This window comes from Lactuca saligna, chromosome 9, assembly GCF_052625555.1.
Source record: "Lactuca saligna cultivar CGN05327 chromosome 9, ASM5262555v1, whole genome shotgun sequence".
NCBI lineage: Eukaryota > Viridiplantae > Streptophyta > Magnoliopsida > Asterales > Asteraceae > Lactuca > Lactuca saligna.
In genome coordinates, this window is record NC_136425.1 from 3,681,929 (window position 1) to 3,701,749 (window position 19,821).

Here is a 19,821-nt window from a genome sequence, read left to right on the forward strand (position 1 = left end):
CGAATGAACATAAATTCTCTGTTTCTAGCCCCAAGGAACCATATTTTTTGGTTTTTCTTACAATCAGATTGGTTTTCTGTTCTCTTTTCCAGTTTTCCGGTTGAATTCAAGATCCATGGAAACACGTGGAGTAGATAGTTATTGAATTTCCCAAATATATAACAGCATTCTAGAAAATTACATCCAATATGAGCTCATTGGAAACAAAGAGAATTTAAATAATTAATGAAGGAACTTGTAATTGAGACCAAATCAGAAATGTTCGGGCATAAATATTTGTTTCTTCAAAACACAATAACAACTTCTGCAAAACATGGTATCTCTTGTTGCTTCTCAAAAGTAGGGAAGTACATGTGCAAGTTGGCATGCACATGGATTGTCATGGACTAAAATAAATAGAGAGAACAAAAACCAGCAGAAATACTCTTCTTTCCTGTTCTAACAACTGTAGAGGCATCAAACTGCTCTTATAGCTGTATTAACTTAACTCTAACTCTATGCTGTAAAAGTAAAATATTGATACTTTATAACACGTTTCCTTAAACCCATATAGCGTTGGAGCTGAGGAGCAGTGGCACCAGCTGACCCTTGAGATGAAGGGTCATTATCTCGTTGGCACCCCCAATCAGCTGCTGCCCTATGAACACAGCTGGCACACTTGGCTTACACCCCATTCCCTTGAGCTCCTTCTCTAGTTGTTGTCCCCTTGGATGCTCATCTAGCTCGTAAACAGTTGGATTTGCTCCAAAACTAGTTATCAATGTCTTAATGGTATGGCACATGCAACAAGAGGTTTTGCTGAATATAACCACCGACCTTTCATTCACCAACGCTATAACTGTGGCCATCTTGGGAACTTGTAGCAATTAGTATATCAGAAAACTAATTAACAGGCCAAATTTAGTGAAACAAAGTCTTTGTGATTGATAGCTAGAGGCTATATGTATGAAACTTTAGGTTTTGTTGTGAGTGAACTGAGCTCTTGCTAATGCTATATATATATAGATAAGAAGTCTTGAAGTTCTTGGGTTGATGCGCTTACTTGACACTGAAAAGGAGAGATTCTGTTTTCATGAGGCTTCACATCTGATTGATAACAAGTTGCTTATCCGTAGATTGATATGCACGGAAGCTTACATTTTGAATGACATCCTTAACCTTGGTGCAGCCTTTAAATTCTATGCTGAAATTATTTATGAAAGGGCAGCATCGTAATTAAGTTTATGGACATAAATATTAGTCTATTCATATTTCTATCCCGAGAATCTGCTGAGATGGAGGAAAATGCTTTCTAAATTCTAAATTGGGTAGACACACTATCTTTTTCATTACAAAATTTTGTGTAATAGGAAGAAGGTGAGAAGTACTGTCCAACTACCATGCAAAGATTTGGTAGCAATCGGAGTGATGAGAAAAGTGGGTATTTAGAAAATTGTTCTCTGATCAAGTAGTTGTTCATGGAAAATATCAAAAATGATGAAAACCACTTAACAACCAAACAAGAACCTAGCATAATATTTACTTTTTTCATTCTGCTTACACTAAAGGATTGTTATCCACGCCACTTGATTAGTCTATACATGATATGCACACATTTTTATTTTCACATCAAGTGATTCGTTGTAAGTAAGCGGTTTTGGCATCAAATGTTTGGTTATAACTTTGAATATAGCAATTGGTTGTGATAACATAAGTTAATTAACAGTTTAAAAGCTTTTCTAATAACGTATACAAACTGATCAAGTCAAATGTGATACCTATTCTTTAGGTTCTCTCTCACGTGTATATTACTTCCCCTTTGTTAGGAGCTAAACTAGGGTTTAGTTGTTATTTACTATGTATAAATACATGTATATGTTTAGTGGATAATACAAGTAAAACAATTTTATTCTCTGCAATCTTTTATGGGTACAATTTTGTTTTTTTTTCTTCCCCTTTTCTCATGACTGCCCCAAATCACCAATTACTTGTTGTTTGTAAATAGAAGAAGAGGAAAAATGGATAATATTTCACTGCTGTTTAAAACTGAGAAATTACAGAGCTTAAATAGGAAACAAAAACATGAACTGAAAGAAAGATAAAAAGACAGACTAAGACTCGTGACTTTTGTAACTGAAAAACAACTTTTAAGACTCTACTAATGCAGTAATTAAAGACACATGGCAGTGATTATTTTGAATCAATTAACCAACACTCCCCCTTGATTCAAAGTTACATACTCCGAGCTGCATTCTAAAGAACTCATGTTTGGCTTGAGGAAGAGATTTAGTGAATATATCTGCTGTCTGCTCATTTGTTCCACAAAAACTCAGTTTAATCTTTCCATCAGTGATCAACTTGCGAATAAAATGGTAATGCACATCTATATGCTTCGTACGAGCATGGAAAGCAGGGTTCTTGGCCATTGCAATGGTTGATCTGTTGTCACAAAATACCTCTGTTGCATCTTCTTGCTCAACACACAAATCAACAAGAACTTTTCGCAGCCATAAGGCTTGTCGAGCTGCTGCATTTGCTGCTATGTACTCAGCTTCTGATGACGATAGAGCCACTGTATCTTGCTTCTTAGAACTCCATGTTACAGCTCCGGAACCAAAGCTGAAAACATTGCCTGATGTGCTTTTGCGATCATCTACACACCCAACCCAATCACTATCGCTGAAGCCAACCAGCCTAAATTCAGAAACTCTTGAATACCAGATGCCATAATTCTTGGTACCTGCTACATAATGAAGAATCCTCTTGGCTGCACCAAGATGCAATTTTGTAGGGCTGTGAAGAAACCTTGATACTACGCTAACAGGAAAAGAAATGTCCGGTCTACTATGTGTCAGGTAGTTCAGACCACCAACTAGACTTCTAAACACACTTGAGTTTGTTTTATCGGATCCATCTTTATGTTGTAGCTTCTCATTGATGTTCATTGGTGTTGTTGATACTTTACCACCAGTCACATTGAACTTTTTGAGCAGGTCCGTAGCATACTTCTTTTGACATACAAAAATTCCATCTTTTCTTTGCAGCACTTCAAGCCCAAGAAAATATTTTAACAACCCTAAATCTGTCATCTCAAATGTGCTCATCATGCAAGATTTAAAATCATCAATTAAGGACTTAGATGTTCCCATATAGATGATATCATCCACGCAAAGACAGACTAACAAGAATTCTCGATTACCTTGTTGCTTAAGGTAAAGAGTGGGCTCATTCTCACTTCTTTTGAATCCGTTTTCTTGAAAGAAAGAATCAATCTTACTATACCATGCACGTGGAGCCTGCTTCAAACCATACAAAGCCTTTCGCAACTTGTAGGCTTTATTTTCAGCATCTTTAACAGCAAATCCTTGAGGTTGAGCTACATACACTTCTTCACTTAACTCACCATTCAAGAAGGCGGACTTCACATCAAATTGAAAAACAGGTAGTTGAAATTGTGCAACCAATGCTATAATTATTCTAACTGTCTCGAATCTAGCCACAGGGGAAAAGGTTTCCTCATAGTCTATACCGTATTCTTGTGAATACCCTTTCGCAACAAGACGAGCTTTGTGTTTTTGAAGACTTCCATCAGCATTATACTTTGTTTGATATACCCATTTAAGTCCTACAACATTCTTGTCTTTTGGAACATCAACCAACTCCCATGTTGAGTTTCTTTCAATGGCTTGTATTTCTTCTTTCATAGCTTTCTGCCACTCAGGTTGCTGAACAGCTTCTTCATAATCGGTTGGATCTGTTGCATACAAGGCAAATGTACAGGAGTTGTAAACATCAGCCACAGATTTGAACTTCTTCGGTGTATCATCATAAGTGTCTCTCGGTGGTGGATTATTTGATGAATTGTCATTATCTGAATCTGAACTTGAAGAATCTGAACTTGAAGAACCTTGATCACCCTGGGGTATTTCTGCATTATCTCCTGAACTTGTGGATGGTACATCTTCAACGTTTATAACCTGATCTCTTTCTTTTTGGGTATTAGGTATCCACCTTGCTTCTTCGTTAAACTCAACATTCCTGCTTATTATCACTTTGCCACTAAGAGGGTTATATAAACGATATGCTTTGGATTGAGGACTATACCCAATGAAAATACATTTTAGAGATTTTTCATCAAGTTTTGAACGAGAATTTACCAAAGCATATGCTACACAACCAAAGAATTTTAAGTGACTTACTGTGGGTTTTCTACTTGTCCAAGCTTCATATGGTGTGCGATTCATAACAGCTCTAGTTGGAGAGATATTTAGAATATACACGGCAGTTGCAACAGCCTCTCCCCAAAACTGATCAGACAGTCCCTTCGCTTTCAGCATGCTTCTTGCCATTTCTTCTACTGTTCTATTTTTCCTCTCTGCTACCCCGTTTTGTTGGGGTGTTTCAGGTGCTGTTAATTGCCTGTAAATGCCATTTTTATCACAAAAATCATTAAACTCATTAGATAAAAACTCGCCACCACGATCAGTTCTGAGAGCCTTGATGTTCCTGCCACTCTGTTTCTCCACAAGTGCTTTGAAATTCTTGAAACACTCAAAGGCTTCTGACTTGAGTTTTAGGAAATAAACCCAACTCATACGACTGAAATCATCAGTAAGCAGGAAAAAATACTGACTTCCGCCAAATGTCTCAACTTTCATAGGACCACACAAGTCAGCATGTACAAGTTCTAGGCAATCTAAAGCTCTCCAAGAACTTGCAACGGGAAATGACTTTCTGCTTTGTTTTCCATAAACACACCCTTCACAAAAACCAACTTCACCAATATTTGGCAGCTCGAAAACCATCTCCTTTCTGCTTAGCAATCTCAGCCCATTTACATTCAAATGCCCATATCGTAGATGCCAAAGCCTGGCCTCATTATCACAACTAACCGTTAAGGCTTTATAATCTTTTGTAACATCGAGAGGGAACACTTGATTTTGAGTTATTTGGACAATTGCCATAGGCTGCCCAGATTTCTTGTTAATTATGGAACACGTGTCATCATCAAATACTACACGATGTCCACTTCTCATTAGCTGTCCAACACTCAGTAAGTTGTATGCTAAACTTGGTACAAATTGAACATCATGAAGAACTTTAGTATTACCTTGCATGGTTTCAATAGTGATTGTACCTTCGCCTTTAACTTCAATCTTTCGGTCATTCCCAAGTCGGACTTCACTTTTCTTTGTTTCATCAAGATCCCGAAATGAAGATCTTGAACCAGACATGTGATTCGAACATCCACTGTCTATATACCACACACGATCTGAAACATTAGTAGTTGTAGACATAGTCATAAATAGCCTACCTTCTTCTTCCACCTTTTCAGTAAAGTTAGCTTTATTTTCATCTTTTTGCTTGGTCCAACAATCAGCTTCAACATGTCCAGATCTATTACAATACCGACATTGCAGGTTGCTCTTTTGGTAACGTTGATCTGCAAAGTTTCCTTTTCCTCTTCCACGACCACGACCTCGAAAAGTGCCTCTTCCTTGCCCACGACCACCGGAAGAACCACCAGATTTTTCTGGTCTGCCTTTAAAAGAATTGCCTCTTACTTGGAATGCTTTCTCATCACCTTTTTCGCTGCCCCTGTTTAACCTTTCTTCGTGTGCAATCAAAGAACTCATCAACTCATCAAACGTGTAAGTTGATAGGTCCTTAGATTCTTCAATCACGACAACAACATGATTAAATTCCTTGGTCAGGCTTCGCAGGACTTTGCTTACTATTGTTTCTTCACTAACATTTTCACCATAAGTTTTCATGTGACTGATAAGTCCAGATACTCTAGAAAGAAATACTTGCACAGATTCCTTTTCTTTCATAACCAAAGTTTCAAATTCACGACGAAGTGATTGAAGTTTCACAGTGATTACCTTTTTATCACCCATATATTCTTGCTTCAAAATTTCCAATGCCTCCGTGGATGTTGATGCTGCAGCAATACGAGGAAATATTTCATCATCCAACGCCGATTGAATGTATAGAAGAGCCTTTGCATCCTTCTTACGAGTGCCCCACAACGGTTGATCTGGTTGAGTCGGTGCTGGAGTTGGCTCTGTGTATCCATTCTCCACCAATTCCCAAAGCTCCTGGGATTTGAACAAAGTCTTCATTTTTAGACTCCACAAATGATACTTTTCTCCTTTGAAGACTGGAATCAGAGGCTGAGTTGCAGAACTGTTGTTATTGCTTGCCATTGCTATCTCTCTTAGGTGTTTCGCTCAGTTACTCATTTCTTTTGCTTGATAAAGAAAGAAGCGGATCAGAACCTGGAACTGCTCTGATACCACTGTTGTTTGTAAATAGAAGAAGAGGAAAAATGGATAATATTTCACTGCTGTTTAAAACTGAGAAATTACAGAGCTTAAATAGGAAATAAAAACATGAACTGAAAGAAAGATAAAAAGACAGACTAAGACTCTTGACTTTTGTAACTGAAAAACAACTTTTAAGACTCTACTAATGCAGTAATTAAAGACACATGGCAATGATTATTTTGAATCAATTAACCAACATTACTTGTTGCAGCTCATATTGCCTCTACAATTCTCAACTTCCAAATTCCCCCCCATCAGCATCAAATTGGACAGAGACAACTGCATCTTTTGGCGTACGACCATTATCTCTGCTCTTGAATGCTTCGACCTGGAATCCTTCATCCTCTGTCCCTCTCCTCCACCTACAACAATCCCACCTCCTATTGCTGAAATGGTTGAAGATGTTGCTGCTGGTACCCTCGTTCAAGATGCTACTCCACTCCCAAACCCATAATTTACTACTTGGAAAAAGAAGGACCAATTTGTCCTTCTTTGGTTGAAGTCAACACTCTCCGATCGTACCCTGGCCATTGTTGCCCGCTCCTACTCATCCCAACAGGCATGACAAACTCTTGAACGCACATTCCAATCCCAAACACATGCTCATCAGGTGGCTTTATGAGTCAAATTACAAACACTTACAAAAGGCTTGTTCTCCATGTTTGATTACCTTGAACATAAACGCAACATTGCTGATTCCTTGGCAGAAAATCTCACACCTGTTACCGATGATGACCTCATTGGTGATATCCTTCATGGCCTTGACTCCTCCTATAGTTCTTTTGCATCTGATTTTCTTATGCACTCTGAAACTATTACTGTGGATGATCTAGTGGGGTTATTACTCCGGTAAGAAGCCAAAATTGATCACGACCTTGCTCGACAGGCTGCCACCCAATTACCCTCGCCATCAGTGCCTACACCTCAGCCACTTCTCCTAACTGCTAACCAGGTGTCACAAACCTCTACCACTACTCCCCCCTCATCCCATTCTACAGGCACCCACTTCAACCCTATAAATTCTGACACCCGACGCCGTCGTCCACATTGTCAGCTGTGTAACAGACCAGGCCATGAAGCCATCAACTGTTGGCAAAGAGGTAATCAAACTAACTACCCCTTTTGCCGCCCTTCTCCACGTGGTCAGACACGTACACCTGAATCCCACCAAGCCAATCTTGCTCACTTTCATAGCCCATCTACTATCGTCGATCCTTCTTGGTACTTTGATACCGGAGCCATAGACCATGTTACACCTAACTTAACCAAGCTTCAAATCTCTGATCGATACACTGGCGATGACAAGCTCTAAGTTGGTAATGGTAAACAACTACTTATTACTCATTTCGGTTGTTCTTTACTACACTCATTGCATTTACCTAAAGTTTTCGTTGTTCATCGTCTTACTAAACATCTTCTCAGTGTTTCTCAGCTTACCCGTGATAATAATGTTTTCATTGAATTTTGGCATGACCATTGTGTGGTTAAGACATTACAATGCAATCCCATTCTCAATGGACACGTTGATAGTGGTCTGTACTGGTTGGAGCCACCACCAAACAACAAAACACCTACTATGGCACTCTCTTCTGTTCACACATCCATGACCGGATGGCACAACCACTTCGCTCACCCACATGAAGCAATTCTTCATCGCCTTGTTTCTCAATTTAGTCTTCCTACTCTACCAATAAAATGTTATCCATTTGTGAACCTTGCCAGTTAGGCAAGAGTAAAAAAATTCCTTTTATATCCAATCATATTTCATGCTCCAAACCATTTGAACTCTTGTATTCAGATGTTTGGGGTCCATCCCCTCTATTATCAATAAATGGAAATTGCTACTTTGTTTTATTTATTGATGATTTTACAAAATTTGTATGGATTTACTTTATTTAAACCGATTCTCAAGTTTTGCAAACCTTTATTAACTTTCGTACCATGATAAAAACATAATTTGGTTGTGATATCAAAATTTTTCAGTCTGATTGTGGTGGCAAATACATAACCGTTTCTTCCCATCTCCACAATTGTGGTATCCATCACCGTATTGCATGTCCATATATCTCCGATCAAAATGGTTTCGTTGAACGAAGAAATCAAGTTATCATTGAAAAAGGTTTATCCTTACTTGATCATTCATCTCTCCCACATACCTACTGGGAACATGCTTTAAAAACTGCTACCTATGTCCACAATCGTACTATCACACCCACATTAGCATATAATTCTCCATACTATACCCTGTATAACAAACACCCTGACTATGGTTTCTTACGCACCTTTGGCTGCCTCTGTTACCCGTTTCTAAGACCGTTTAACTCCCACAAACTAGATTTTCGATCCTTACCTTGTGTCTTCTTAGGTTACAATGCCTCCCACAAGGGTTACCTATGCCTCCATCGTGCCACATCTAGAATTTATATCTCTAGACACATGATTTTCAATGAAGAAGTATTTCCTTTTGCTTTTTCTCCCTCATCCACACCCTTGCCTCCCTTCAGTGCCTCTCCCACCTCGACATCTCCTTCCACTCTCCTACAAAAAGCAAGCATAATTACACCCCACCTCCATCCATAATATCTCCTAATTTGTCCCCTCAAACAGCCCAATCTGATTCTATACCCTCTATCACTACCTCTGCCACATCATCCTCCACAAATTCATCCCCACCATCATGTCTGCCTCATCAACGACCTACTTTCAGCTCACAAGCTAAACAAACTCCACCACACATCTTTCGACCTGCTACCCACTACAAAAACAACATGGTCACTTGAGCACACATCAATTCTCTTAAACCAAAAACTTTTCTCTCATCCACCCTTACTCCTCCAACTTCATAACCACACAACCTTCCTCAAGCTCTTAACAATCCCTTTTGGTTAAATGCAATGAAAAGTGAATTTGATGGCTTAATGTGTAATAATACACATATACTTGTTCCACGTCCACCTAATGCTAACATTGTTGGTTGTAAATGGATTTTTAGAATCAAAAGAAATTCTGATGGCACTATTGATCGCTACAAGGCCCGACTTTTGGCTAAAGGCTTCAATAAAGAAGAAGGCATTGACTTCTTTGAAACATTCAATCCTGTAATCAAGGCCACTACGATTCGATTAGTTATCTCCATTGCTCTCTCTCACGGATGGACAATTCGCCAACTAGATATCAACAATGCATTCCTTAATGGTGTATTAACAAAAGAAGTATACATGGAACAACCATGGGGTTTTAGCCATCCATCTCACCTTGTAACATCCCGAACTTCGCAGGTATATTTCAAATCCCTCCTCTTTTGCAAGTTTCTAATTGTAGTCCCTGAAATGTTTGAGTTAGGCCATGGAGAGCATAAGGACTGAAGTTGCCACTTTGAGCCAGGAGGGAGTACACTGAGCGTACATAAGGGTACGCTGAGTGTACTAGGCGCGCCCTAGTACGGTAGGCGTACACTCATATACACTGGGCATACACTCATGTACGCTGGGTGTACTAATGTCTGGAGCAAACCCTAATATTTAGGGTTTGGGGACTATATAAACACCCTTATGGATCATTTCCTCTGATTATCCTCAACCTCCACAACCTACATTCATCCTCCCCAAACCCTAGCTCTTCTTTGTGGGTGTATGCTTGATTGGTGTGTGTTTTGGAGTGTTTCAAGAGAAGAACATTGCATCTAAGTGTTGGAGAAGAAGATCAAGTTCATAGATCTGAAGTTAGTTTGTGCTCAAGAAGCTCCTAAAGGTATAAAGTTCTAAACTTTATGCATATATTCTTAGATCTAATCACTTTACTTTATTAGAAGGATCTCTTGTCCCAAAAGCCATAAAGTGGTGTATTTTGTGTTATGGACGTAAAGAGCTGTCCTTCCAGGCTATTGAAGGGACTTTGAGTGATAAAAATCAAGTCCCATTAGCTGTAAGTGTCCCATGCAAGAGAAATAAGGTCTTAATGGATTAAGACCAAGAATTTAGAACTTTATGGACGTCTAAAGGGATAAAGGTCGTGACTTTATGAACCTTGGGCATGTTAGGCCTCTGGATTTGAGATTAGGACTTAAGTGCTTAAGCCATTAAGCACTTAATAAGGTTTTGTTAAGAGATGGAATACGCCCAACGTAAATCTAGTACGCCCAGCGTACTGGGTCAACCATCCCGATGGTGGTCAACCTCTGGTCGAGTACGCCCCGCGCACCAGAGGAGTACGCCTCACGTATGTCCTCTGTTGGGCCATTGACATTTGGGCTTCGGGTTTTAGGATGTTTTATGGATTAAAGGGGGTTTGGGCCTTTGCTGGGCGTAATAAATAAGATGTTATGGGCTATTTAGTGGTGGTGGATCATGGGCTTAGGCCCAATTTAGTAAATTGGGCCAATAGTAGACTTAAGTGTTGGGCCTTCAAGATAAGGACTTGGTGTGGGATGTTGACCCAATATAAAGAATGGTTTAATAAATTCTAAAGACACTTGGTTAAGGAAGGGGCAATGCTGGGTATTAACATAGTATTTATTCTTATGTGACAGTTTGGGATTCCTGGTGAGATCGTAATCAAAGACTTGCAGTATTTCAACATTATTTGCGATGTGAGTTATCCTCATTATATCAACAGGGTCTAAGGCACCAATGCCAACCTTTTTGGATTGGATTCATATTATTATTATGATATACCTACTAATTTACATCCTGCTAGTTAGGATGCCATGTTAGTGACCTGTTAGGTCAGTGTCCTGGTTATAGGATCATTGTTATGCTTGTGATCTGTTGTATCGGTTTGACTGTTATATGCATGTTATTGTTTGTATGTTATCCACGTGCACATGATTGTTTTATTGGATGTTGGGTTGAGGCAGTTCTGCTTCGTGCTGTAGGCCAACATACCTGGGGCGGTCCGGATAGGCTGTAGGCCCTAAGGAGGCGGTTCAGTCATGTCGAAGGCCCAACGAGCGGTCTGGATAGGCTGTAGGCCCTGAGGAGGCGGTCCAGTCATGCTGAAGGCTCATTATACATGTTGTATGTTATTATTTTGCTGTGTGGCATATGCTGGTATTTTGGGGGTAACTCACTAAGCCTTCGAGCTTACATTTATTGGTTTTTGTTTCAAGTACTTCAGGTGACCATGGCAAGGCGAAGGCGTGACACAAAAATCCCCACATTTTATGATTTGGGTTCTGGGAACTCTGATATGAAATCATTTTGAAATAATTTGTGAACTATGTTGATGTTTGAACATCTTTTGATTACTCGGATTGGTTTTGAAAAGTTTAAAAATTTAGTAAAATTTTGTGCTGTTACAAGTTGGTATCAGAGCCTTGGTTTGAGTGAATTGGAGGAACACTCGTGTGAATCCAGTCTCAAATCAAGGAAAGGATTCTCAAAATGATTTTCAAATGAATTTCAAAATAAAGAAAAGGGATGTGATGTGTACGTCATTCGGACCAGTAAGTAGACCCCAAAATACTATACACTTATTTGATTACGTGATATGTTAGAACAACATGCTAGTACTAGGCTAGAGGTCTTCAGGAATGTGCATGATATAATTGCCTGATTATGTGATGCCTGTTAGCCTAGGGGTTCCTTTATATGATATTGACATCATTATTGTAGTTGATTAGTGTATGCATCACAGTTATACATAATTAAGATCTTATAGCCTGAGAATGTTTGATTTGGCCTTATGTTCTGTTCTTGTTTGATTGGGGGCTTGGGGTAGGATCAGATATTTGACAGGACCCATACGCGTGTTAAGGAAGTCATAATCCCTAGGGTTAGTTGGGGGTTGGTTCCTGGTTATGATGCGAATTATCAAATACCTTTCTTGGTATATTTTCAGTATGGTGGTTACTAGACGCTTTAGGGTTGGATTCGGATCGGGATCAGGGTTAGGAGCTGGTGGTCAGGATGGGTCGGTACCGCCCGAGGTCGTCGGTCAGATGGGGATGGATGAGTTGGATGACAGGATTCGTGAGATTCTGCATGATGAGGTTGCTACTCTATTCTAGGCGCAATTAGTGGAGATGTTCGGGTCTATTAAGACCTCCATGGTTGAGTACTTTGACGAGCGCTATGCAGCCTTAGCTGAGACGGCTGCCGCTGCAGCAATATCGACTGTAACAACGACAGGGGGAAGAGCTGTCTAGGCATTCCAGTACCGGGACTTCCACAACATGAAGCCCCCTACTTACGATGGGGTTCAGGATCCGATCGTCACTATGAGATGGTTTTCTGATGTGGCGGATGTTTCTTCACGTGTTCATGCCCTGCTGATCAGAGGGTGAGGTGTGCTCTAAACATGTTACGATCAGGGGTGAAGGATTGGTGGAGATTGGTTACCGGGTCGTACACGGAGGAGCAGCGAGTTGCGATTTCTTGGTATCAGTTTAGATACATGTTCAATACCCTTTATGTTCCACAGGTGGAAAGGTAGAGACCAACACATGAGTTCTTAGATTTGCGTCAGGGCTCGGAGTCGGTGACGGAGATCACTAGGTTGTTTACTGAGAGGGCGATGTTCTACCCAAAGTTTGCTTCTGAGGAGGCTTATATGACTCGTTATCTGAGTATGCTCAAGACTGATATCAGACAGTTTGTTGCGACACAAAGATGTGACACCTTGTTGGAGATTCAGGAGGCCGCGAGGCGGCGTGAGTTGGAGATTGAGTTATAGTTACGGGAGTTGAGACAGGCCCTACGGTAGGCGCAGCCGGCGCCGAAGTGGTTCAAGGCCGCTGACTCCAGGTTAGGAGGGCAGTGTACCCGTACTTGTGGGAAGTGTGGGAAGGTTTATACTGGAGCCTGTCGATTGAGTATTGGATGCCACAAATGTGGCAAGGAGGGGCACTACACGCGAGAGTGTCGCTAGCTCGTCCCTACCCTGGATATGAGGATTTGTTTTCACTGTCATCAGGTTGGTCATGTGAAGACCCACTGTCTGCAGTTAGTTGCTAGGTCGGTGCAAGCTCCGGCGCCGGCTACTTTGAGGATCACTGATGGGAGGCAGGGCGGAGCAGAGCCCCCGAAGGCTCGGGGATGCACTTTCCAGCTCACAACCGAGGAGGCCAGAGCAGCACCAAATGTGGTGGCGAGTATGTTTCTATCCTTACTTTCTCGTTGAATATATTTGTTTTATGCTTATATATGTGTATACCTGTATTAGGTACGTTTTTAGTAAACACCTTACTTGCTTTGGTATTATCCGACTCAGGTGCGAGTCGGTCGTTCGTCTCTTAGACTTTCGGTAGAGAGTTAGGTTTGCCGGTCGGGGAGCTTGAGTGTTCGTTACTAGTTTCTATCGCCAACGAACTCGGGGTTTCTGCTTCTTCATTCTATTGAGGTTTCACATTAGAGATATTTGAGGTACCCTTTCCGATTGACCTGATTCCTATTCCCATGGGGGATGTCGGTGTGATAGTAGGTATGAATTGGCTGAGTCGGTTCGGTGCCATGATCGACTGCGAGGGTCAGGGGGTAGTAGTTCGAACCCCAAGTGGGGGAGAGTTGGTGATTTATGGTGAGGATACCAGATTGGGTTCCGGGTGCTGTTCAGCTGCCAGGGTTCGACAGTACATTCAGCACAGGTGTACAGGTTATCTAGCATATGTGGTGGATACACAGGTCAAAGATCAGCTTTCAGTTGTAGTGGTTCTAGTGGTCAAGGAGTTTGCTGACGTGTTTCTAAAGGAGTTACCATAGTTCCTATGGAGAGACAGGTCGAGTTTAAGATTGACCTAGTTCCTGGTGCGGCCCCTGTCACCAAGACGCCGTATCGGTTGGCACCACCGAAGATGCAGGATCTATCGTCACAGCTGCAGGAACTGCTGCACAAGCAGTTCATTCGCCCAAGCAGTTCTCCATAGGGAACACTGATACTCTTAGTGAAGAAGAAGGATGGATCGCACCGGATGTGTATAGACTACAGGGAGTTGAACAAGTTGACGGTAGTTAGGATGCCATGTTAGTGACCTGTTAGGTCGGTGTCTTGGTTATAGGATCATTGCTATGCTTGTGATATGTTGTATCGGTTTGACTGTTATATGCATGCTATTTTTTGTATCTTATCTACGTGCACATGATTGTTTGTTTGGAGGTTGGGTTGAGGCGGTCCTGCTTCGTGTTGTAGGCCAGCATACCCGGGGAGGTCCGGATAGGCTGTAGGCCCTAAGGAGGCGGTCCAGTCATGCCGAAGGCCCGACGAGCGGTCCGGATAGGCTGTAGGCCCCGAGGAGGCGGTCTAGTCGTGCCGAAGGCTCGGGAGCAGTCTAAATAGGCTGTAGGCCCTGATGAGGCGGTCCAGTCATGCTGAAGGCTCATTATACATGTTGTTTGTTATTATTTTGCTGTGTGGTATATGTTGGTATTTTGGGGGTAACTCACTAAGCCTTTGAGCTTACATTTATTGATTTTTGTTTCAGGTACTTCAGGTGACCATGACAAGACGAAGGCGTGATGAAGACATCCTTATATTTTATGATTTGGATTGTGGGAACTCTGATATGAAATCATTTTGAAATAATTTGTGAACTATGTTGATGTTTGAACAATTTTTGATTACTCGGATTGGTTTTGAAAAGTTTAAAAACTTAGTAAAATTTTGTGTTGTTACACACCCACATGCTGTTTGCAAACTTCATAAAGCTCTATATGGTCTAAAACAAGCCCCACATGCTTAGTTTAATCAACTCCGATATCACCTTGTTCAACATGGTTTTCGAGATTGTCACTTTGACACTTCCTTGTTTGTGCATTCATCTTTTGTTGGTACATTCTACATTTTAGTGTATGTTGTTGACCTCATAATTACAGGCACAGACCCTCAACATATTTACAAAATCATTCAAGACCTCAATCACAACTTTGCTTTTAGAGACCTTGGCAATTTAGCCTATTTCCTTAGAGTACAAATCACCAAATCTACTCAAGATCTTTTCCTTTCCCAGGCACAGTACATTCAAGACATTCTCCCTCGTACCAAGATGCTAGATGCAAAACCAATCACAACACTAGCTGATCTATCTCTTCCTCTAACCCATACCGGTGACCCATTCTCTGATCCTCGTTTATACGAGCAAACCGTTGGCTCTCTACAATTTGTCACCATTTACCCATCCCGATATTGCCTTCGCCATCAATCGTTTTTGTCAATTCATGCATGCACCCACCATTAATCATTGGCAAGCCGTCAAACGGATCTTGAGATACCTCAATGGTACAATTTAACATTGTCTTCACTTTAAACCACACCCGACCTCATGTCTCTTAGCTTATTCAGACTCCGGATGGATTTATGACAAGGCCAACAGTCGATCACAATATGGATTTGTAGTATTTCATGGTCCCAATCTAATCAGCTGGACATCTCGCAAACAACGGGTAATCGCTCGTTCCAGCACCGAGGCTGAATATAGTGCCTTAGCTTATACAACATATTAGCTACTATGGATACAACAACTATTACAAGATCTACATGTTCACCTTCCACAATCTCCAATTATCTTCTGTGACAATATTGGTGCCACTTTCATGTGTAAAAACCTTGTCATCAGCTCAAGATCAAAGCATATTTCACTAGATTTCCACTTCGTCAGAGAACATGTTGAAAATCAAGCTTTTCGAATCAGTCATGCCACCTCCACTGACCAGCTTGTATATATCTTCACTAAACCACTTGCCAAAGATCCCATTGCATTTCTTCGAGACAAGCTTCAAGTTTGACCCCTACTTGAGCTTGCACGGGGGGGGGGGGGGGGGGGGAGGGGGGGGGGGTAATAACGTATACAAACTGATCAAGTCAAATGCGATACCTATTCTTTAGGTTCTTTCTCACGTGCATATTACTTCCCTTTTGTCAGGAGCTAAACTAGGTTTCAGTTGTTATTTACTATGTATAAAAACATGTATATGCTCAGTGTATAATACAAGTAAAACAATTTTATTCTCTGCAATCTTTTATTTTCATAATAACGAAATAAAAATTGTTAATTTATCTTTCAATATAGCAATTGATTGTGATGACATAAGTTAACCGAATCATGTTAATTCAAATGTCCATTTATCTTGGTTGCATGTCATTAACTTATGAATAATATCAGAAAAAACACCTTTAATAGCTTCTCATAATAACGAAAGAGAAACTGTTAATTTATCTACGAATGAGTCGAGTTACATCAAGAAGATTTTGGAGCGGTTTGAAATAGAAGGTTCAAAGGTATGTAATATACCCATGTAGATGCATGTTAAGCTTTATGGTAGTGACGTTAAGATTTATGGTAGTGATTATCCCAACTCTAAGATGACTACAACCTATATAAGCAAGGTATCTTATGGGAGTGTGGTTGGGAGTTCGAACATCATACATGAAATGGTTTGTATGAGATTGGAAATGGTGCAAGCAGTTAGTGTCTTAGAGCTTGTTTGGTAGTCTTTTATTTTTTCAATTAAGAGGCACACTTTTCATTTTTTAGATACAGAGAATTTGATAGCATCTTAATTGTCACCTCTTAATTTTTAAGAGAAAGAGTTGTATCTGAATAAATAAAGAGGAATGTATTTCTATTTCATATGATCGCCTCCTTTTTCCCTCCCAATCCTTTTTTTTGACCTCTTAAAAATCTACAGCCTTTTAAAAATTCAGATCTTAAAAAATTAGATTTTTCCAAACAACCTCTTAGTCAGTTCATGTCTAAAATGGGTAAAACATATTGAAATGCCATGAAGGGCATATTACTACATGGAACTAAATAAGGGGTTATTGATAGGTACTCGTCGAGAGTATGATTGGTTATTGCAACTCCACCTATGTTAGTGACTAAGATCGTTTTTAGTCAACCTTCGACTACGTGTTTAACTTTGATGGGACCGTCATTTGTTGACATTTAAGATTGTAATTCACTATTGCTTTCTCAACTACCGAGGCCGAGTCACCATAGTCAAATCAATGACAAAAACTTTGTAGTTGCGACATACTCTAAGTGACTTTGATTCGGTGGTGGTATATTGTTATAGCAAAATAACGATTCATTTGGCTGGAAATTTGGATTTTAGCTTAAGGATAGAACATATTCACATTTAAAAATCATTTCTTGTGCCCATTCATGAAGAGAGTATGCTTTCACTCCAAAAGATTCACACCAATGATAACACATGTACGAGTTTACCACTGCTATGCTGAATCTTAGAAAAATCATAACTTCCTCAAACGAAGTCAAGTTTGGACGTTATTTTTATGAAAATTATCGGTTTAACGAATACTACAACTTTCATTTAGATTACTAAAGCAAAAAAGTAGTTTATTGCAAACTCACTTTTTACGTCATACGACATCGTGCCGGTTATGTTGCGAAACTTTGATAAGTAATAACTTCTTCGTTATCACTCAGATTTCAATGAGGTTTTCACCTAAACGTTTCTAACGAGATAATTTACAACTTTTAATAACATAAGTTTTACGTATTTCCAACTTAAATGTTATATTTTCATTAATTTCGATAATTGACTTTTTGATCGGAATCTCATAAGACTTCCCATCACTTCCAATATTTTCCGAATGTTTCTAAACATATTTTTACTTCAAATCTCATAAAACTATATTGTTAGAACTCAACGCTCAAAATCATTTAATATTTAATAATATTTACTTTTAAGCTATGAAGCTTACAAAACACGATTATTGTACAGGGTTATTAACGTGTATGTTACATCATAAGGCAACCAATCCTTTTCTTTGGTTTCCTCCAATGTTCATCATATTTGTCACCACTAGAGTAAAACACTTGCGCTTTCTTATTCCGGTGCTCATCCAAATCGAAATCCTTCGTTAAATATGGATCATGGATATTATCACATCCAACTCTTATAGCGTGTATAGATTGATCCAATTTTGTCATTCTCCTATCCATATTTTCTTGTTTAGAAATGATTGCAATCATGTTCTCATTCCTTTCATCTCCTTAACCTCTAGTAACATCTTCTCCTAGGTTATGATATTTGCGTGCATGCTTTGCAAATTCTTCAATTAACTCTTTTATGGTAGCTAATGCTTTATTTGTCATAGGTCCTTGAGAGTCAAGAAGTTTCCTTGTTGTAACATTCACCCCATAACAGAAGATGGACACTTCTTGTTCAACATTTAGATCATGTTGAGGATAACTCCTAAGAGAACTTTTGTATCTCTACCATGCTTCATATAAGGATTCTTCGACTTCTAGTTGAAAAATAAAGATCTTCTTCTTTAGCTTTGAGATCTTTGAAGGCGGGCTAAATTTCTCAGTGAAAGAATCACAAGGATTTGGCCAAAGTAGTAATGGATCTAGGTGCATGTAATTTTAACCAAACTTTGGCTTAACCGGTAAATGTCACCAGAAGCATCCTAAGTAACACTGATTCTCGTGGCACATTTGGAACATTGAAGTAGTTTGAAATGTCCTTTACTTCATCGATGTGTTTGAATGCATCTTCATATTCTTTCCCAGAAGAAGTTATGTCCTTAAGAATTGATGGATTGTTCCCATTGAGCTCGAAATTTCTTTCAACTGGAATCCTGGGTGGTACAAGCCCTGGTTATTATCCTCATGTATCTACTTCTTGTAATCTCCCATAGTCATTCTTGTGATGTCAGACATCTACTCAAACTCGCTTTTTATGTCGTCATCCGTATCACTCTCTATTCTTGCTTTCTAACCAATGCCCTTCTTGGTAGGTTTCCCCTCAAAACATTCAAAACCCTTATCCGATTGAAAACAACTACTTAACTCGTTGACCTTCTGACTTTCTTTGTATGAAAAGCTGATTATGGATCTTGAAGTGGTGGGCAATTGGAGTTGTAGATACTCGAATCATAAATCACTGAAACAAAAAAAATGCGTAAAACGAACAAAAATAAATAAACTAAAGTTTGACCAAGACGTAACCACAACATGGCTAAGATGACCACGACGTGGTTGTTGCTTCAACAGAAAAATAAATGCAGAAAAATAACTTTATGTGGTTTTTACCCCACAAAAAGGATTAAATAACTAAAAACAATTAAACTAAAATCAAGTAAGTTGTTCCCTGACAATTGCATCAAAAACTTGATATTCACAAAAGTACCTACTAGATTTAAATTTATAACCTAACTAACTTAACTAATTTATGCATCTATAGGCAGTATACCTAGTCGGATTATAGAATAACTTGGGTAAGTCGGGTGCTGAACACAGGGAATAAAATTTAATTAATGAATATAATTACTTGTAATTAGACTACAAAACAAAATTAAAAATGGGGGGGGGGGGGGGTTATAAGTTTTGCGGGAAGAACTTGATTCAAATCACTACTAAATTAATAACTAAATAAACAAATAAAAATGAATTTACTTCAACATTAAAGAGTACTCATGTTTAGTTCCATTTTCACATTCTCATATGGTTGATTTCTAATGGATAAAATATATTAATTACCAATTTGTTAACTATCTATTATGATAAAATATATACACATACCAATTTATGAATTACCATGCAATGATCAAT

The 19,821-nt window shown here is 39.4% G+C and overlaps 1 non-coding gene and 1 pseudogene across 1 annotated transcript; one reads left to right on the plus strand and one right to left on the minus strand.

Moving 5' to 3' along the window:
* Positions 1 to 241: 241 nt before the first annotated feature.
* Positions 242 to 982, minus strand: LOC145015437 (monothiol glutaredoxin-S6 pseudogene; annotated as a pseudogene).
* A 17,457-nt stretch (positions 983 to 18,439) lies between these two features.
* On the plus strand, positions 18,440 to 18,546 carry LOC145019098 (small nucleolar RNA R71). Its single transcript, XR_013667417.1, has one exon. It is a non-coding gene; the product is annotated as a small nucleolar RNA R71 (small nucleolar RNA).
* The last annotated feature ends 1,275 nt before the right edge of the window (positions 18,547 to 19,821 follow it).